Below are 22,580 nucleotides of genomic sequence, written 5' to 3'. Positions count from 1 at the left end.
GGGCACTTTCTAAATGCATTTGATTGAGTGTGGGCCACTGTTCAACTGCATTTGTGTTGTGCATGGGACTGTTTAAGCACAATTAATTTACTGTGGGGCACAGTTGAAATGCATTTGGTTTACTGCAGGGCACTGTAAATGCATTTGATTTACTATAAAACACTGTTTAAAAACATTTGGTTCACTGCATGGAACTGTTTAAATGTGATTTATTTACTTTGAGGCACATTTTATATGCGATTGAAAAACTGTAGGGCACTATTTAAGAGCATTTGGTTTACTGGAGGGCACTTTGTAAATGCGATTGATATACTGTAGGTCACTGTTTAAATGCATTTTATTTGCTATAGGGCGCTGTTTAAATGTATTTGACTTTCCGCAGGGCACTGTTTAAATACATTTGATTTTCTGCATGGCGCTGTTTAAATGCATTTGACTTACTGTAGGGCACTGTTTAAATGCATTTGGTTTATCTTAGGGCACTGTTTCAATACATTTGATTTTTTGTTGTGCACTGTTGAATGCATTTGGTTTACTTCAGGGCACTGTTTTCCGTATTTCCCGTACCGACTCCCCGAACAGGCATCGGAATGTGGCGACGAGGAGCTTTTCACAGTAACTTCCTTTGAGGCCTACTTATGACAATAAGCGATTTTCATTTCATTTCACTGTTTAAATTTGTCTGATTTACTGTAAGACACTTCAAGGGCATTTGGTTTTTGCCGGGCACTATTTAAAAGCATTTGACTTACTGTAGGACACTGTTTAAATGTGTTTGACTTACTGTAGGACACTGTTTCAATACATTGGATTTACTCGGGGGCACTGTTCAAATGCATTTGTATTTCTGCAGGGCCCTGTTTAACTATCTTTGATTTACTGTCGGGCACTGTTTAAATACATTTTATTTACTGGAGGGTCCAGTTTAAATGCATTTGATTTGACGTATATCACTGTTCAAACGCATTTGGGTTACGGTAGGGCACTGTTTAAATGCATTTGATTTTCTGTAGGGCACTGCTTCAGTGCATTTTATTTACAGTAGGACACTGTTTAAATACATTTGATTTACTGTAGGGCACTGCTTCAGTGCATTTTATTTACAGTAGGACACTGTTTAAATGCATTTGAGTTACTGCAGGACACTGTTTAAATGCATTTTCTTTACTGTAGGGTTCTGGTTAAATTCATTTGACTTAACGTAGGGCACTGTTTAAATGCATTTGGGTTACGGTAGGGCACTGTTTAAATGTATCTGATTTGCTGTAGGACACTGTTTAAATACGTTTGATTTACTGGAGGGCACTGTTTAAATAAATTTGATTTACAGTAGAGAACTGTTTCAAGACATTTGATTTAGAGTCGAGCACTGTTTAAATGCATTTAATTTACTCTAGGACCCTCTTTAAGTACATTTGAATTCCTGTAATGCGCTGTTAATGCTATTTGTTTACTGTAAGGCACTGTTTAAAGGCATTTGGTTTCCAATTGGGCACTGTTTAAATGCACTTCATTTCCTGTAGGACACTGTTTAAATACATTAGATTTAGTGACGGGCACTGTTTAACTGCCTCAGTTAACTGTCGGGCACTGTTTAAATGTATATGAGTTGCTATAGGGCACTTATTAAATGCATTTGATTTACTTCAGGGCACTGTTTAAATCCAAGTGATTTTACATTAGGGCACTGGTTAAATACGTTTGGCTTGCTGTAGGGCCCTGATTAAATGCATTTGCTTTAGTGTCGGGCACTTTTTTAATACATTTGATTTACTGTGGTGCACTATATAAATGTATTTGGTTGACTGTAGGGCACTGTTTAAATGCTTTTGATTTACTGTAGGGCACTGTTTAAATGCTTTTGATTTACTGTAGGGCACTATTTAAGAGCATTTGGTTTACTGGAGGGCACTTTGTAAATGCGATTGATATACTGTAGGTCACTGTTTAAATGCATTTTATTTGCTATAGGGCGCTGTTTAAAAGCATTTGACTTACCGCAGGGCACTGTTTAAATACATTTGATTTTTTGTTGTGCACTGTTGAATGCATTTGGTTTACTTCAGGGCACTGTTTTCCGTATTTCCCGTAACGACTCCCCGAACAGGCATCGGAATGTGGCGACGAGGGGCATTTCACAGTAACTTCCTTTGAAGCCTACGTATGACAATAAGCGATTTTCATTTCATTTCATTGTTCAAATTTGTCTGATTTAATGTAATGCACTTCAAAGGCATTTGGTTTTTGTCGGGCACTATTTAAAAGCATTTGATTTACCGTAGGGCACTGTTTAAATGCATTTGATTTACTGTAGGGCACTGTTTGCATACATTTGATTTACTGTAGGACACTGTTTGAATACATTTGATTTACTGTCGGGCTCTGTTTGTATACATTTGATTTACTGTAGGGCACTGCTTCAATGCATTTGATTTACTGTAGGACACTGTTTAAATGCGTTTGATTTACAGTAGGGCTCTGTTTGAATACATTTGATTTACTGTAGGGCACTGTTTAAATGCGTTTGATTTACTGTAGGACACTGTTTAAATGCGTTTGATTTACTGTCGGTCTCTGTTTGAATACATTTGATTTACTGTAGGGCACTGTTTAAACGCATCTGATTTATGTAGGACACTGTTTAAATACGTTTGATTTACTGGAGGGCACTGTTTAAATAAATTTGATTTACAGTAGAGAACTGTTTCAAGACATTTGATTTAGAGTCGAGCACTGTTTAAATGCATTTAATTTACTCCAGGACCCTCTTTAAGTACATTTGAATTCCTGTAATGCGCTGTTAATGCTATTTGTTTACTGTCAGGCACTGTTTAAAGGCATTTGGTTCACTGTAGCGCACTATTTTAAAGCATTTGATTTTCTGTAGCGCACTGTTTAAATGCCTTTGATTTACTGTCGAGCACTGTTTAAAAGCATTTTCTTTAATGTAGCGCATTGTTCAAATTCATTTGGTTTCCATTTGGGCACTGTTTAAATGCACTTGATTTCCTATAGGACACTGTTTAAATACATTAGATTAAGTGACGGGCACTGTTTAACTGCCTTTAGTTTACTGTTGGACACTGTTTAAATGCATTTGATTTACTGTAGGGCACTGTTTAAATGCATTAGATTTAGTGACGGGCACTGTTTAACTGTCTTTAGTTTACTGTTGGACGCTGTTTAAATGCATTTGATTTTCTGTAGGGTACTTTAACAGCATTTTATTTACTGTAGGGTACTGTTTAAATGCATTAGATTTAGTGACAGGCACTGTTTAACTGTCTTTAGTTTACTGTTGGACACTGTTTAAAAGCATTTGATTTTCAGTAGGGCACTTTAACTGCATTTTATTTACTGTAGGGCACTGTTTAAATGCATTTGCTTTCGTGTCGGGCACCGTTGAAATACATTTGATTTACTGTGGGGCACAGTTGAAATGCATTTGATTTACTGTAGCGCACTGTTTAAATGCATTTGATTTTCTATACAGCACTGTTTAAATACATTTGGTTTACTGTCGGGAACTGTTTAAATGTGATTGATTTACTTTAGGGTACGGTATAAATACATTTGAGTTACTGTAGGGCACTGTTTAAATACATTTGATTCACTGTAGGTGCACTGTTTAAATGCACTTGATTTATGTCGGGTACTGTTTAAATACATTTTGTTTGCTGGAGGACACGGTTTAAATGTAATGATTTACTGGCGGGCCCTGTTCAAATGCCTTTCGTTTACTTTAGGGCACTGTTTATAAGGAAAAAGAATAAAGACACGTACAGCACAGGAACAGACCCTTTGGCCACCCAATCCCGTGCCGACCATCCTGCCCGGCTAAACTACAATCTTCTACACTTCCTGGGTCCGTATCCATATATTCCCATTCTATTCACGTATTTGTCAAGATGCCCCTTAAATATCACCTCCTCCGGCAGCGAGTTCCAGGCACCCACTACCCTCTGCGTAAAAAACATGCCTCGTACATCTACTCTGTACCTTGCCCCTCGCACCTTAAACCTATGCCCCCTAGTAATTGACCCCTCTACCCTGGGAAAAAGCCTCTGACTAGCCACTATGTCTTTGACCCTCCTCATAGCTAATGCCCTCCATAGCAGGCAACATTCTGGTAAATCTCTTCTGCACCCCCTCTAAAGCCTCCACACCCTTCTGGTAGTGTGGCGACCAGAATTGGACACTATACTCCAAGTGTGGCCTAACTAAGGTTCTATACAGCTGCAACATGACTTGCCAATTCTTTTACTCAATGCCTCGGCCAATGAAGGCAAGCATGCCGTATGCCTTCTTGACTACCTTCTTCGCCTGTGTTGCCCCTTTCAGTGACCTGTGTACCTGTACACCTAGATCTCTCTGACTTTCAATACTCTTGAGGGTTCTACCTATCACTGTATATTCACTACCTGCATTAGACCTTCCAAAATGCCTGACCTCACATTTGTCCGGATTAAACTCCATCTGCCATCTCTCCGCCCAATCTCCAAACAATCTAAATCCTGCTGTATCCTCTGACAGTCCTCATCGCTATCCGCAATTCCACAAACCTTTGTGTCGTCTGCAAACGTACTAATCTGACCAGTTACATTTTCCTCCAAATCATTTTTATATACTACAAACAGCAAAGGTCCCAGCACTGATCCCTGCGGAACACCACTAGTCACAGCCCTGCAATTAGAAAAGCATCCTTCCATTGCTATTCTCTGCCTTCTATGACCTAGCCAGTTCTATATCCACCTTGCCAGCTCACCCGTGTGACTTCACCTTTTGTACTAGTCTGCCATGAGGGACCTTGTCAAAGGCCTTACTGAAGTCCATATAGACAACATCCACTGCCCTACCTTCACCAATCATCTTTGTGACCTCCTTGAAAAACTCTATCAATTTAGTGAGACACGACCTCTCCTTCACAAAACCATGCTGCCTCTCACTAACACGTCCATTTGCTTCCAAATGGGCAGCACGGTGGCATTGTGGATAGCACAATTGCTTCACAGTTCCAGGGTCCCAGGTTCGATTCCGGCTTGGGTCACTGTCTGTGCGGAGTCTGCACATCCTCCCCGTGTGTGCGCGGGTTTCCTCCGGGTGCTCTGGTTTGCTCCCACAGTCCAAAGATGTGCAGGTTAGGTGGATTGGCCATGATAAATTGCCCTTAGTGTCCAAAATTGCCCTTAGTGTTGGGTGGGGTTACTGGGTTATGGGGATAGGGTGGAGGTGTTGACCTTGGGTAGGGTGCTCTTTCCAAGAGCCGGTGCAGACTCGATGATTCGCATGGCCTCCTTCTGCACTGTAAATTCTATGATAATCAAATGTGAGCAGATCCTGTCTCGAAGAATTCTCTCCAGCACTGGGTGATACTGGGTGATACTGCCGATGATCTCTTGAGTGGGGCAACACTAATGGAAATGAATATACAAATTGGGGAATTGAAGTGAGAAAACTACGTTAAATTCTGATTACAGCCTTCAGGACCCGATTGTCAGGGGCAGTGCTGGAATGAATGTGTGGGACTTTGCTGCTGGGAGAATGCAGTGATCGCTGTTCCTCGAATACATGATGTACGGGCTCAATAACTGGGCAGTAAGATGTCTAACAACACCAGGTTAAAGTCCAAGAGATTTGTTTCGAATTACTAGCTTTCGGAGTGCAGCTCCTTCACCTGAGAAAGGAGCTGAGGTCCGAAAGCTAGTAATTCGAAACAAATCTGTTGGACTTTTATCTGGTGTTGTAAGACGTCTTACTGTGCTCACCCCAGTCCAACGCCGGCATCTCCACATCATCAATAACTGGAGATAAAACAGAGAAATAATGCATTTATCACTCCTAATCTTAATGTAATGGTGCAAGAGTGAGGGATTTTACCAAATGGTCTTCCAATACACCTGACATGAAACAGCATCAGTTATTTAATTATAATGCCGGTTCGGTTCCACAATGCACTGCGATTTAACACAGCTTTAACATGGGCAGTGCAATACTGGATATACATTCTATTTTGTTTTTCATTTCTAAAGAGACAGAATGCAGATTCTTTCACACAAAATAAGGAGAGAAATGTGATTCTAAGAAACACAACAGGAAGTAATCTCTCATTCAGTCAAATACAATATTGATATCGGGCAGCAAAGCATAATCAAAGCGATGACATTTTGGAAAAGTTCTGATGTCTTCCATCAGATTTAATGTAGAATCATATATCTGTGGACGTCACCTCAGGGATGTGGAGTTGACTATTATCTGAGATGGGTGAAAAGAAAGAAGAGATCATCGAAAGAAATCACATCTACATGTTTTCTCTTTCGTAACATTTCAAGTGCAACTGGCCTTTTAAAATTCTATCAAAAACATTCTCCGTTTTTTCTCTCATAAACTCTCACTCAGTGAACCGTGGGAATAGTCCAGGAGACCCAAAATTATACGGGACACGGAACGCCCCAGCAGCGCGCCACATACAGAGGGAAATGGAACTAACCATCACCGTTTAACAGTGCAATGCAGATTTGTAAACTTTAGATGTAAACGGTCACTGCCCAATGATGGTAGAACCCCCCGGCCTGTGACACAGATAACATTGGTATTGTGAGAAGGTGTGGAAGGAACCGATAACGCTGGGTCAATGAGGATATGACTGTTGTACACTGTGGGGATGAGCATACTTCAGTTAAACATTGGGCTGAAAGTTAGATGTTTTCTTTAAATTATTTGCATTTGCGACATGAACAATTGCAAATCCCACTTTGTTCCATGATCGATTAGAATAACTTCAATCCAGAGAGAGTCAATTCCTCACAAGAAGGTTGGTGACTGAGGGAATAACCAGAGCTGATAATCTATTGGGAACGCAGTCGCAACAGAAGACAGCAAGAGGGACGTGGAAAAGTACAGGGGTGTCATCAAACATCCAAGCAAATTGAAACATGCGCGATGACCAATGGAAGGACCTGGAATTTGAAAGCCCAATAATGTAGAAGGGTCACCCCCAATGGCATGAAGCACATCAAGAGACTTCGTGGAAATGCGCAAAGCCGAACTTGAGTTGTGAAAAGTTGATGATCCTCCTGTTAAACAACCTGTTTTCCCAGCCCATCAAGCTGCCCCAGATGTAGCAAAATCTGCAGGTCGTCCATTGGGCTCATCGTTCATCCTAGAGCCTATCTCAGCGGAGCTGGAGAAAATCATCGACGGAAGCGAGCGATTCTCAAAGAAACAGAAGAATCAAAGGATTATCTTACCCAGAGTGTGGATATCACCGCTGAACTTTCCCAATGTAATGCGATCATCAGACCCAGGATCCTGCAGCATGTGTCCACTCTGGGCGTCAATGGTTTCAGTCTCAGCATCGTCATAGTCGGCAGAAACAGGAGCTGAGAGGCACAGGTGTTTGCAGTTGAAGTTACTTACGTCCAAAGGACAGTTAGAATGATATACTTTAATCATTCTCTCCCAAGTAATACCGGGGCAGGAAAGTAGATCGATTACGGTATAATGTCATTGAGTTTGAGTGGAGAGAATTATTGAGCCAGCTTGTGCGGCAGTATTTTCAATTTTAGTTTAAATTCATACTGTTCCCAGAAAATGTACATCCCACCAACCTGCAAACATTTCACAGCCTCCATAGGCTTGTGTAGAATCACAAGGAAACGTTTATTTTTAATTAATTTATTTTATTGGGAGAAATGATAAGACGTTGTTTCAGACTCAAGCAGTTTCGATGTTTCGGTTACTGAAATCATTGTGCAATACCTGAGATCCTTGAATCTCTCATTTAATAGTTGATCTGTTTTGGTATTTCAGATATTACAGAGTGAAGAACTGAAACGAGATGGTGGAAAGTAAATTTCTACATACCCTGCATATTTGAGCATTCATCTTCAGGATATGCGGATCCAGGATCAGTGTCACCCAAACTGTGACTGCTGTAATATTCAATCTGGTTGAGAGTGTTAATCGTTGCAGAATCTGCTAAACAGAAAGTGATTGGTTAATGGATCAGTTGTTTGTGGTGGGGTCATCATAAAGTCATCACGACACATAATATTTCAACCAATCAGAGGCGAGGTATCAATAACTTCACCATCATTGTGACAATGTCCTGGAATTGATACATGACTCCACTTTGGAAGAACATTCAACTTTGGGAGATCAGGCGAAGAAACTGCACAAACTTTTCAGGACAACTATACAGAGGAACATAGAGAGACATAGAAATATGGAACGTAGGAGCAGGAGTGGGTCATTCGGCCCTTCTAATTCGTTCTGGAAATCAACATATGTGTTTTGGGCTCAATTACTTTTTGTAGTAGCAAATTACACAATATCATATCCAAGTGAAGGAAGTAATCCTGATTGCATTTTATAGGTTTCAGATAGATGCCACAAACGCTCTGCATTCTTCTGAACTCAAGCGTAAATTATCGTGAAGGACTCACTATTTCCTCATATGTCGGACCCACCATTATAGGGATCCATCTGGTAAATATTCGTTGCACTCCCTTTATGGCAAAAACAAATCACCCCTCAGATAAGGTGACCAAAACTGTACAATATTCCTGGTGTGGTCTCACGAAGGCACTTTATAATTGCACCATGACATCCTGTTCTTCTACTTTTATGGCCAGCAAACCAGTTGCCTTCTGTTCCACCTGCTGTACCTGCAGGATTACCTTCAGCGACTGGTGTGAGAAGACACCCGGGTCTCGTTGCACAAACCGCTCTCTCAATTTATAATCAATCAGATGATATTCTGTCTTCTTACTTTTGCCGCCAACCTCACATTTATCCACATAACACTGCATATCCCCTGAATTTTCCCACTCAGCTCGGCCAAATCACACTGAAACATCTTTGTATCCATCCTCCTTATAGCTCACCCTCTCACCCAGCGTGTGTCATCTGAAGTGTTGGGCATATTGCATTCTTTAAATCATTAATGTATATTGTGAACAGCTTGGGTCCCAGCACTGAAACATGCAATACCTCAATGACTGCCATTCAGATTTTTTTTAAAAATCCCTACTCTTCTGCTTCTTTTCTGCCAAACAAAATTCCATCCATCTTAATATCCTCCTCCTAATCGTTTGCGCTTCAATGTCACTTGCTGATAATCGGGTGAGGGTCATTGTAGAAAGCCTTCTGAAAGTCTAGGTAAACCAGGCCCACTGTCCCACCTTATATATTCTACTGATTATATGCTCAAATAATTCCAGTCGTACTCATAAGCATGTTTTCCTTTTCGTAAATCCATGATGACTCTGCACGATTTTATCACTGTTTTATAAGTGGCCTGCTATTTGGTTTTTCATAATGACTCTAGAATTGTCCCCACTACTGACGTTAGGTGTACTGATCTATCATTTCCCATTTTCAGTCACCCTCTCCTTCTGAATAATGGGATTACATGAGCTATCCTCCAATAATTAATTACAAAGTGCAAATCATCATAAAAGATGACGCACAATGCATCAACAAGATCTAGCGCCACGTTGGTAAGTAGCCTGGAATGTATATTATCAAGTCCTGATATTTATCGGCCTTCACTGTCATCAGTTTCCTATCTCCACTTCTTTACTAATACTGAGTTTCTGCAGTAAACCCTGTGTTCCAGAAAATGACTGGTTTGTTATTTATGTCCATCAGGTGGACAATAAATGTCACTTCTGTCATCTAACAGTTCCGTCCGTTCGGATAGTTAATGTGTCAGATATCCCAGTGGATTAAATAATATAAGGCATAATCCGTGAGGTCTGCATCAGCCGTTGGGTGTTTGATACAGAACCGCTTCCCCTCCCACAATAATTCCCTCTGTTTCAATATCACTGACGGTAAATACATCAGAAGTGGATTTAGATCGTGGAACCCGCGGGCAATGGTTCAGGGAAGAGCCAGAATGCGCCAAATGCGATCATTTTGCTTCCTTTCTGTTCAGCCATTCTGGATAAACAGCACCCCTCAATACTGTTCACGCTCTTGTACATTGTGATCAGCCCTCCCCTTAACTGTTCTTGCACTTTCGTAATATCCTCTTCAGATCCATACAATCTACTCCAATTCCATCCAACCAAAGTTCGATTGACTTTGATCTTCATTCTTCTACCTTCCAGTTATACCTGGTTAAAAATAAACTTTTATAAAAGCAACATACTGCGGATGCTGAAAATCAAATTATGTCACAGTCAGATGGTCTGGCAGGAAGAGTCACATGGTCTCAAAGTGTTGGATTTGTTGGTCTCGCCCAGAATCCTGCCACACCTGCTGACTTTGTCCGGAAATGTCTGTTTTCCCGGAGTTAGAAATGAACATTTGTGTTTTATTTGGTTTTAGTTGACGTTTTTACTTTACATCAGATTACTATTCTACCTTTGTGTTCTTAACCCCATTTAGTAAGTATGTCATTTAAATTATTCTTAATTTAATACATGACATGGTGCCTTTTCTCACAAAGTTTTCATTTATGTTAGTTACTTATGTAAAAATTAATTTTCCAATCGTATATCTATTCTATCAAGTCAGTACATCTCCGCCTACCACAATTTGAGACCATCGTAAAAATGTAGTTTTGACTCCAAACTCAAAGTTGATCCAACAAATTACAAACAACATTCATCTTAGCGCCTATTCATGCAGAGCACATTCCTAACCTCCTTCCGTCTATATGGATGCATTTATTCCCAGAATTTAGTCCTTCGATCACTACCGACTGGGACTAATTCTTCTGCTTTCCACGTGACTCCATACTCATGAAATAACCACTTGTTTTTCGTGTTTTTCATGATCAGCAGGTTTTAAACTCTTTGCAGCTAAAGATGTACAATTAAAATTAGTCGCTGTTACAATATGGGAACACAGCAGTCAAATTGTGAATTACCACGGACATCACAGCATTTCAACATAAAGAACATGTCACCTGATTGTGTGAATTTGCGACAGGGGTCATTATTGGTCAGGACAAAACGGCAAACCCTCAAGACTTCTTCAGCATGGTCAATTGATACTTTATACTCAGAATAGAGGACATGATGTTCCTCTCTTCAATAGCTCCAATGAAAGCTGACATCCGAAGATGCACAGCTCCCCGCTCAGCAATGCACCGCAGTGCCAGACTTCATTTATCTGTCCAAGTTATGGGGTGGAGCCTGAACCTGAAAACGTCTGACTCAGAGGCCACATTGCACCTACTTATCACCTAGCTGACAGCTGTGCTCTGGTCTCATTCATTAGTGTATTAGGTGCTAACTTCTAGCCTAATATTAGACATCAAGATTTATAGTGTAAACCATATCTGCTCCGGCGCCTTTAAATTAATTCGGTGTTGAGAGGTCCTATTTGAAAGATGCGCTGACCGTTCTAATATTCTTTTATTTGTATTGATTTTCTTCCCTCCTTTAGTCGGAATTTTCCTCTCGATAATGTTCAGCGGATTGATGTTTATTTTCCTAGACATTCTTCTCATCCTTTATTAGTAATATCCTTTAGTAATATTATTTATTCGTAATATCCCTAGCTTTCCGCTAGGAGCCTGACATTACACCTTTAGTCATGATTAGTAAATAACTGCAGTACTGCCTCTGCTATCTTTTCCATTTATGTCCCACTCTCCCCAAGTGCTATATCTTGCCGCCTCGTGAATACATTCTGTGAGAATGGATTCCACAGGCTCACCACACATTGGGTGAAGAAACGTGTCCTCATCTCTGTCCGAAATAGTTTACCCTGAATCCTCAGACTGACTCCTGGTTGTGGACACACTCATCATTGGTAACATCTTCCCTGCATCTACCCTGTCTAGACCTGTTAGAATTTTGTAAGTCTCGATGAGATCATTTTCCTGAACTTCAGAGAGGACAATCCTAACGTACTGAATCTCTCCGCATTTGACAGATCTACCATTCTTGGTATCAGTCCATACCTGGGATCAGTCTGATAAACCTTCGTTGCACTACCTCGAGAGCAAGAACATTCTTCCTCAGAAAGGGAGACCAAAACTGTGCGCAATATTCGAGGTATGGCAGCAACACATCCCGGCATCTGTACTCGAAATTTCTTGCAATGAAGGCCAAAATACCATAATATAATACTAATCTTTTATTGTCATAAGTATGAAGTTACTGCGAAAAGCCCCTCGTTGCCACATTACGGCACCTGTTCGCGTAAGCTGGTACGGGGATTGAACCCACGCTGCTAGCCTTGTTCGGCACTGGAAACCAACGGTCGAGCCCACTGAGCTCATCCAGCCCTTAACCTCCTTTACCGCCTGTGCATCTGCATGCTTACCTTCAGCGACTGGTGCGCAATGACTCCCAGGTCCCGCTGCACACTCCCCTCTCCCAAATTACAACAATTCAGGTGGTAATCTGCCTTCCTGTTTTTGCTTCCAAAGTGATTAATCTCACACTTATCCAAATTATACTGCATCTGCCATTGATTTCCCCACTCACCGTACCTGTCCAGAGCATGCTGTTGGATTCCGGCATCCTCGTCACAGTTCACCCTCCCACCCAACGTGGTATCATCTGCAAGCTTTGAAATGTTCATTTACATATTCCAGCAGCCGCTTTGCCGATACGTATTTGAAGCTGAACGTTGCTGGGGGCAAATGGAGCCGCGATGCAGCCTTGTGGGAAACTCCTACGGTGCTCTATATGTTATGCACTGGCCGCCAAAAACATTCTGGAACAATTCGGGAGAGTGGGAATCGAATCAAAATCATTCGTCATCTGAAGATGAAGAAATACAGATCTCCTTGTTGCACGAGAATGGTGTTGTGCAGCCAGTGCACTGAAAATTAAACTTGTTAAACCTGAACCGGTATTTGCCCTTGTAACTTGGTTTTGAAGTGAATACAGAATGCAAACCTGAATCACGGGTCTGGATGGAAACCTTGTCAGGTGGAGTATTATATATTTCTGCATAAATTGGTTGGTAGAAACCAGATGGTGAGTCCCAGCCGCCAGTGAGAGGACCTGTTGGCGGGAGAGCGGAACGATTAGCATATTGTTACAATCATAGTTAGACATATAATTCCAGATTGACTCATTTCAAATCTCCCTCTTTGCCGAGGCTGTATTTGTACCACGGAACACAGAGCATTACTTTGTGTCTCTGGATGATTGGCCCAGTAATAATTCCACTTACTCGATTTCAAGGATCAGTAACGGAGGGATTTCCGGGCCACTATTGTTCTGTCCATCAGATATGAATCAAAATAACTTGGTGCGAGTTAAGATACGGGGAGCAGTTTTGTTTCTCAGCCCCAATCATAGTGGTTCACAAGACAAAGGTTCATCAGATTCTATAGCCAAAATTCTGTAGGGAAAATGTCGCCAGCCTGTCGCCAGACGGTCACAAATCCACACCAAGCTTGACGGAGCAGGACTTTCCCCCACTTTACCTGTGTGTCATTGTGGCCATGGAAAGAACTTTCAAGGTGTTTTGATATTCCTTGGTATATGAAGTCTTTGGACCTGAAGCGGAGCTTCTGACTCGGCTGTGGGCCCAGTACTCACTGCACCACCAGCAGAGATCCACTGATACCAGAGTGTTTGTTGTGCTGGGATGCAGAATGTAAAAGATAGAAAATGTTCCATCACTTCTGAAAACGGCGGCTGATTCCATTCAGAGAAGTTGACAGTGGACATCGGCACAGACTGTGCAGGCTTACAACGAATACTGAATGGAATAATATATATAAGCAGCTAAAGAAAATACTGAGCTCAGAGTTTAAAGTGTTTTCATTCCATGTGTTGATCTATTGTTACAAAAATGAAACTAATTTCGAGTCTCCTGGACGGCTGATGAAAAGTCCCTATTTTAAGTGTAATGTTTTGAATCTATTCAAAGATGTGGAGGTTAGTCGGATTGACAATTCAAAATTTCCCCTTAGTGCCTATGGTTAGGTGCGGGTACGGGAATAGAGGGTTGGATCAGGCCTACGTCGGGTGCGCATTAGGAGGGTTGGTGCAGATTCGATGGGGCGACTGGTCTCCCTCTGTACTGTACAGTTTTTATGATTCTATGATGTTACTGTTTCTCGAATACCTTGAACGAAATGACTGACCAATAGCATGTTATTTTCTGTCTTACAACCGACTGGGTACAGTTTGGGGAAAGAGACATTGAAGAGAAGATAAAGCAACATTCAAAATTCAGTGTGAGGTTCACAATCCGATTCGAGCCGCACCTTTTATTGACATCTTCCTCTGCATTACTGTCACCAGGGCGAGTAACTCACAGATCAATAGGACTCCGAGTGATATGCAGATAACAAGAGGAATGGAAGTGTTTTCATCTCCAGGAGCTGTATTAAAGATTCAGGAACGTTTTCACAGATAAAGGTTTCACCGTGTAATTTTCAATGTTTACATGATTATCATTTTGAGAAATCCTCACAACTAGGCAATTCCAATGTCCAATTATTCCCCGAATATAAAAATAACAATAATATTGAATGATTTCTATCAACGAGATGTACCTTCAGGCGTGGATGGAGAAGAAGTTGGAGAGAAAGGCGGATCTGTGGAACATGTCGAAAAAAATAAACAATTATTTGGGTTTGATGTTCGAAATTTAGCTGTTATTCTTAATTTATATACGTGCTTCATATTCAGAAGATTTAATCTATAGTGTCCAAAATTGCCCTTAGTGTTGGGTGGGGTTACTGGGTTATGGGGATAGGGTGGCGGTGTTGACCTTGGGTAGGGTGCTCTTTCCAAGAGCCGGTGCAGACTCGATGGGCCGAATGGCCTCCTTCTGCACTGTAAATTCTATGATAATCTATGAAACCAAGAACCAAACACCCCTGTCCAGCTCAAGCTCCCACCACTCTGTGCGATGCTTACCGGAACAAACCACACTGGCGTCTTCCTTGTGATCACAGTCAGCTTGAGGCCACAATGATAAAGGACAATCAGAGAGAAAGGATTCATTTCCAGTGCACTTCACCTCATCCAGCCAGGTAGTACCGTTACCCTGGCCAAAAGAGGCCCCTCCTGGGGCCAATAGAGGGGGACCACACTCCAACTGCCTGCACACAACTCTGGCATCGTTCATATCCCAGGAATCATCGCATACCGTGCCCCAAGTGTCGTTACACAATATCGCCACTCGCCCGGAGCATTTGGTGTCACCTCCAGCCAAGCGCAAGATTTGTCCTGAATTTGTAAAAGAAAAAATAATTATTACACTTGACGTGACACAAGCGCAGAATACAATCAGGCAGCTGTTAGAAAAGATGAAGGAGAACCTGATTCTCCACCGCAGTCCTTGAAACTGTAGTGTGGTCCCTTTATTGTGTTTCCCCCTGTTGATAAGACAGACATGTTGAATGAAGATGAAATTAATATGTGAAATTACATCTGCAAACAAAGTAGTTCATTGTGTTACCTGAACAAACAATACCCGCATCTTCCCGATGTTCACAGTTGTGTTGACCCCACGGGTCTCCCTGACATTGCCAAAGCGTCGTCTCATGTGACAGACATTCGATCTCATCGAGCCAAATGTGGCCGGTACCCATTCCAAATGATTTAGCGTCATAGTCAATGAAATCGGCGGTGCCGCACTCTAACTGTTTACAGATCACATCTGCATCACGGTTCTCCAGTTTGTCAGAGCACACTGTGCCCCAGGTCCCATTGTAGAACACTTCCACTCTCCCCTCACAGCGATGCTTTCCATTAACCAGACGTAGCTCTTTGTGTTCTATCAATGAAATAACAAACACCCTGTTGGTTCAATTGACCAATTGTTTATCCACAGTGCACTGCAATACATATGTTGCGCCAGTTGAGTTAACATTTTCATTGATATTATTTCAGAAAATTAACAGAAACGAGCAGCTGCAATCAAACGATACAGTCCATAATAAGTAAATGTGAATTCCAAACCAGATATTTACATGATGTACCGCATTGAATGACTAGGAAACTTTGCAAAGTTTAGTGTTGGGTGGAGTTACTGGGTTATGGGGATTGGGTGTGGAGGTGTTGACCTTGGGTAGGGTGCTCTTTCCAAGAGCCGGTGAAGACTCCATGGGCCCAATGGCGTCCTTCTTCACTGAAAATTCTATGATAATCTATGATAAATGCGTTCCTTTAAATCAGCCTGGATTGTCAGCAGAGCTTTGACAAGTTCCCACATTGTTAACTCATGTCAGAAAATGAGAAACCAGCGAGTCAGTAGGAAAGTTGCTGTAAAATTAGCTGTAAATTATTCTGTTAGTTAAATAGCAGAAGTACGAACGGGATGTTCACATGGATTGGTGCTGGTTTTACTGTTCCTGATGATATACATCAACCAGTCGTACTTTGCCCTCACAAGTAAAAGTTCCAAATTTATAGGAGGCAGAAAATGGGGCAAGCAGTTACTTCTGAAGAGGGCTGCACAATATATAACAGACACGATGGGCCGAGAGCTCTTTTCTGTGCTGTGGATTTGTATGACCCTGTTACGACCATCTCTTGTACGAATAACATTCACAGTGAGTTCAGGAGAACATGTTTTTCTTCTGATTGCCAGAAGGTTGGAGGAAAGTGAAACTCAGAAAACATAAGATACTTGAGGCGGACAGCATCGATGCTTTTACACTGAGAGTATAAACGGAAGTGAGAGGAGAAAGAATCGGAAGGGAACATAGATCCGGTAGGCTGAATCAACGTTTTAATGCTATTTGTGTGCAGAATAAACGCCACACTCGGCGTTAGTCCGACTAACCTACGTCAGTGCAGTTCCGACCAAATTCGGGGATATATCTTCAGTATGAAACTTCGCTTATAACTGAAGGAAATACGATCTTTACCTGAGCACATGATCTCCACATCTTCTTTATGATTACAGTCGTGATTTCCCCACAATGCATGGGGGCATTGCCAGATAGACGATTCGTTCCCGGAGCAGTCCAGCTCTTCAAGCCAAATGGTGCCTGTGCCTGGTCCAGACGGGGCAGGAAATGGAAGCTGCAATGCATTTCCACAGCCCAGCTGTTTGCAAACAACGTCAGCGTCTGTCAGGTCCCAGGAATCGTCACAAACTGAGCCCCAGGTCCCAGAGTAATAAATCTCCAATCGGCCAGCACACCGGCTTGCCCCGTCAGACAGCCTTAACTGTTTGTGTCCTGATAGAAAATAATGCAGTGGAATATTATCCTTCTAACACAAATTCATATCACTGTTTAATTCAAACTATTGTGTCATAGCCGGCTGAATCAAAATCTCCCTTTCAAGCTGCTGTTCACAGGTAAATGAATACCTGTTGTCCAACACTTTTGTAGTCTTACCTAAATGTATAATATGGTGACTGGAAAATTACGCCGTGAAGGCAATGTGGAACTGCTCTTCAATGGGACGTAGGGAAATGCCTGTTCCGAAAATCTGAATCAACCGATACAAATCATTTGGAGATTGATAAAGCGAGCAGTGGTTAGCACCGCTGCCTCACCGCGCAGCGGTCCCAGGATTAATCCCGGCCCTGGGTCACTGGCAATGTGGAGAATTCACATTCTGCCCGTGTCTGCGTTGTTCTCACACTCACAACCCAAACATGAATAGCGTATGGTGATTTGATCACGCTAAATTGCCCGTTAATTGGAAAAAATTAGTGGGTACTCTCAATTTATGTTATAAAATCTGCACCGTGGTTTTAGGGATTGGCCCATTCTATGCTGGATAGTATATTTCGCCCGCAATTGTCTAATTATGTTAATTAATTGGTCTAAACACAATCCCTTTAAGCAAACATTTTATGTTATGTTTTTCACTGCATACTGTTTTGCTGCCCATATTTCATCAGATATCGCCATAATGTTCTTAATGGTACAAATCAGAAAATGTTCAATGGGTTGGTAGCATCATTGAGAGAATAAGCGGCTTAACCGCTCAAGCACTGACCCTCCCCGCGAATTCACCACACATCCGGCTGAAAGTTTCAGAAGATCCATGTTCTTTCAAGACAGGAGGATTTCTCAAATGCCTAGCTGGGAAACCAATCTTGCTCCCTTCAAAAACGCTATTGCAAACAACACTTTCCAAAGTGAACCGCGCAAATTTGATCTCACCAGAAATGCCCACCGCAATTACATTGCCTCACACACTCCCCCCGCCTACCAAAATCACCTATTTGATCTATCCTGCACTTTCATCCTATAATATAATTTAGCTTTAGAATATCATTGTCATGTTCAAATGCACAAATACATCAATCGATCCCCCATACTTAATGAGGAGGCGTCTTCGTAGCGGTATTGTTACTGGACTACTAATGCAGAGACCTGGGGATATCTCTGGGGGCGCGGCTTCTAATCCCATCTTGCGAAATGGTGGAATTTGAATTCAACTAAAATCTGTAATTGGACGTCTATTGATGACAATGTAACCATTGTCGATTGTCGTAAAAACCCATCTCATTCACTAATGCACCTCAGTGAGGAAATCTGTTGTCCTAACCCGCTCTGACCTCCATGTGACTATAGCCCCACACACCAATGCGGTTAAGTCTTAGTTTCCCCCAGTCTGAAATAGTCTAGAACTCCACTCAGTTCAAGGGCAATTAGATTTGGGTAACAATTGCTGGCCCAGACAGCGACGCCCACATCACAAGAACGAACAAAAAAAAATCAACAGCCCCGACATTGGCTTTTGACAGACAATATCAGAATTCCTTTACATAAACCTTTCCTCTCCCTTTCAGTTGCGCTGATGAAATCTACCCCTTTGACCAATTCATTTGTCATCGTTGCCATTGGTCCTTATTGGCTTTGTCTGTATTTACTGAGGGCGGGACCTAGAGATTTATCGCGTTGTTCAATCTGTCAACATAGTTCCAAATATGTGTTATTACTGCCCATGTTCATCCTGGCTCCAGTGTTAAATAATTGTTCCACAGGCCCCTGAGGAAGAAATGACATGTTCCCATTGCCGATGACACATTTCCCATTCATTTCAGTCACATGACGTGTTTATTCACCTGAACACAGAACCCCTACGTCGATGCTGTCAGTGTGAGGCAACATCGGTGGGAATGAGCTGCAGTTCCAGACATGCGATTCGTTTCCTTTACAATGGACATAATTCAACCACACTGACCCTTCACCCTCTCCGTATTGTGAAGAGTTATATGCGGCTATCGCGGCTCCGCAGCCCAGCTGTCTGCAGACCACGTGAGCGTCATTCAGGTCCCAGAGGCTGTCCTGGACTCTGCCCCAGCTGCGGTTGTAGTAAATCTCCACTCGGCCATCACACCTGCTACCCCCATTCATCAATCTCAGTGACCAATTTTCATCTGTGTGAAGTGAGACGTTGAGAACAATGGTAACAGTGAAACAAATTAACGCAGATTTCGATCATCTTCACCCCGACTGCTTCTCTGGTGCAAGAGTGAAGGGTGTGACTGAGCGGATGCTGAGCAAATGCAGCTCTGTTTTTGTAACATTAGGAAACGCATGTACACCTTGCTGGATATTAGATGCTGGGGTTTGGACATAAATTTCCTCCAATATGGGCAACAGTTCTGCGGAAGAGTGATCAGGGAATGTTGGGATAGGTTGCAGCTGAACGCAGTCGCGTCCCATATCCTTCCAGTTCAATTGGCTAGTTCCATCGGTATGGTCAGGACAGATTTGGAAAACATTTTGGAGCTATGAGGTAACATTAGGGGAAATCGATCACGTTCGGAGAATCGGTGCTGGCAGCTAGCACGAGAGGATGGGCGATTGCGGCATTATCTGGGATTATAGGAGAAGAGAATGTAACTCCTTTGAAATTACGCTTGCATTCTAGGGATGTAAATTCAGAGTGTGGGAAAGAATTTGCCTGCAGTGCCGAATACCGAGAGCTATTATTCTGCCATTGCAAAGGTGAATTGTCTGAAACAGCTGCAGGAATATGCAAAATGAAAAAAAAAATAGAGACATTAAGGAGGAGACCAAAGTCCCGCAAACAGCCATGTGAGAGTAGCCATTAATCTGTCCTGTGTGATATTGAGTGAAAGAAAATACAGGCGTGGACACGCGGGACTTCTCCTCTAATTACCCTCAATGCAGTGTGAGGATTTTTTAACTTCCCGATTTGACCGTGTGTTCAGAGTCCTGAGTTCTGTGTAACACAGATATGGACGCAATGTTCCCGTCGGCATAGGGCGAGGATGGGAGGAGGTTCAGATTTAAGATACTTGACAAAATAACAATTGTGACCTCAGAGTACTTTCATCGGCAGTGAGTGGTTTGGATCGGAAATGGACAGTGTGGGTATAATGGAGGTGGAGATCAATCATGTCATTGAAAAGAGAATTGATCAATTATGTGGAAGGGAAATAATACAGTCTGCGAGGGCACTCCAGGGCTGTGATGAGGTGAGTTACATTTCCAAAACGCTTGCACGGTCACTTTCTGTACCACATTTTACTTTGCTCGGATTATCTGGATTGAGGGCACTCACCCGAGCAGATGACACTGGCTTCATTTCCATGGGAGCAGCTAAAATCGTCCACGGATGAAAGCGGACACTGCCACAACCTGGACTCGTTCCCGCCGCACCTGTAGTTCTCCTTCCACACAGGGCCGGTTCCCTTTCCAAAGGCAACACCTCTCATGATGTTCTTTACCGCCCCGCACTGAAGATGCTCACAGATCACACTGGCGGCTTCTAAACCAAAGTAAACATCACACAGCGTCCCCCAGCGGTCTCCGTGTAACAACTCCACCCGTCCTGAGCACCTGTCCTGGCCACCAACCAATCGGGGACCATGTTGTCCTGTTTCGGATATAAACACGGACCCACGTAACTTGTAGATATCCATTAGAATAGTCACACGTCAAAAGTAAGGAAAGTAAATTATACCAAGGCACCTATACCCACTGCTCATGTTCACCAAATACTCATTTTAAAGGAGTTAAAATGGTGCTGGACACTTTTAAGAAGCTGCCTCAACTCAAATGTGAGTGTTCATCCTGAAAATCAATCTGATGGAATATTGCCGATTATAGTGGGTTTAAAGGCGACATTGTATAGATTACAACTAAGTAAAAGCTGTTTAATTAAGCTTTGCATGATTATGCCAGTTTGAAAAACGTATCGTATCGACTCAGTCCAGAGTTGACTGAATTATGTTTAAAATGTTGAAGGACTTTCAATGTTTAGACAGGGCGCTGATCGGGAAATGCAGAAAGAGGCCGTTTATTGGAATAGTTTTAATTCTTGGGGTTATGACGTTCTTGGAAAATTCTCCATGTATTGTTCATTTCTATACTCAACTGCTTGAAAACTATCCACTACAAGTGCTGGTGTCCGAATGTTAACCGGGCATTTGCAATTATGTTACAGAGCTAACTTCATTAATTTCTACCGGCAGCAAAAAATGACATATATACTTTAGGCGCAGCACGATACCACAATGGTTAGAACCGTTGTTTCACAGCTCCAGGTCCCAGGATCGGTTCTCGGCTTGGTTCACTGTCTGTGCGGAGTCTGCACGTTCTCCCCGTGTCTGCATTGGTTTCCTCCGGGTGCTCCAGTTCCCTTCCATAGTGGAAAGATGTGCAGGTTCGATGGATTGGCCATGATAAATTGCCCTTAGTATCCAAAACAGGTTAGGTAGGGTTACTGGGTTACGGGGATAGGACGGAGTTGAGGCCTTAACTGGGGTGCTATGTCCAAGGGCCGGTGGTAACGTGATGGGCCGAATGGCCTCCTTCTCCACTTCAAATTCTATTACTGTATGGTTCTACCTCTTCATCTTTTTCCTTTTGTCAATACCCTAGATCTTTCTCTATTAACAATGTAAACACCGTTAATTACTAAATTACCTATTGTTAGAGTCCATAAAGTGGATCATGACTGGGGAGACAGAGCTTGTCTATTGAAGTGTACGATATAAAGTTACATCAATGTGTAATTAGCAATGATAATTTGTTGTTTTCACAAGATCAATTAAATGTAGATATTTACCATTATCAATATCCGTGCTTACTTTGTAAGGTCACGCCAGAAATATGAAATTAATCACTGATTGGCCGGGCATCGTGATCTCTAAATAAGTGATTAGAACTGAATATCTCGGACTTGGATTGTCTTTTGCTCAGTTACTGAAATATTGGACAAAAATGATCTATCATTCATAATTCAACACTCACCAGAACAGATCACACTGACATCGTTGCTGTGAGTGCATTGGGTCCGATTTACTGGAACAAGAGGACAGTCCTCCAGGCTTGTCTCGTTGCCTATGCATTGAAATCTATCGCTGTGTATCAGTCCAGTGCCCTCTCCAAAATCACCCCCTCTTCTCACAGACACGGCGACTCCACACTGAAGTTGAGCACAGACTACCATGGCATCATTCCAGTCCCAGTCAAGGTTACAAACTGTTCCCCAGGTTATACCGACCTGGATCTCCAGTCTTCCAGCGCAGTGTGCACCTTGGGATACCAATCTGGGAAATCTGTGGGCTGAGCAACAATAGATTACAATGATACAAATGATTTACAAATCTGTACACATCTGCTGAATGAGAATCTGTCACGATTAGTTTGGACATTGGCTCATTTCCGCTCCAACACTAATCAAGCAACTTACCTCCTT

At 42.2% G+C, this 22,580-nt stretch overlaps 1 long non-coding RNA gene across 1 annotated transcript; it reads right to left on the bottom strand.

Moving 5' to 3' along the window:
- Positions 1-5,942: 5,942 nt before the first annotated feature.
- LOC140397036 (uncharacterized) lies at positions 5,943-7,971 on the bottom strand. The gene is made up of 3 exons (XR_011936670.1): positions 7,864-7,971; positions 7,248-7,379; positions 5,943-6,252 (listed from the first exon to the last, which is right to left on the bottom strand). It is a non-coding gene; the product is annotated as an uncharacterized lncRNA (long non-coding RNA).
- Between the last annotated feature and the right edge of the window lie 14,609 nt (positions 7,972-22,580).

The sequence above is a fragment of the Scyliorhinus torazame genome, chromosome 20, assembly GCF_047496885.1.
Source record: "Scyliorhinus torazame isolate Kashiwa2021f chromosome 20, sScyTor2.1, whole genome shotgun sequence".
Classification (NCBI taxonomy): Eukaryota; Metazoa; Chordata; class Chondrichthyes; order Carcharhiniformes; family Scyliorhinidae; genus Scyliorhinus; species Scyliorhinus torazame.
The sequence above is the reverse complement of the archived record's forward strand: the minus strand, read 5'-3'. Positions and strand labels throughout refer to the sequence as shown.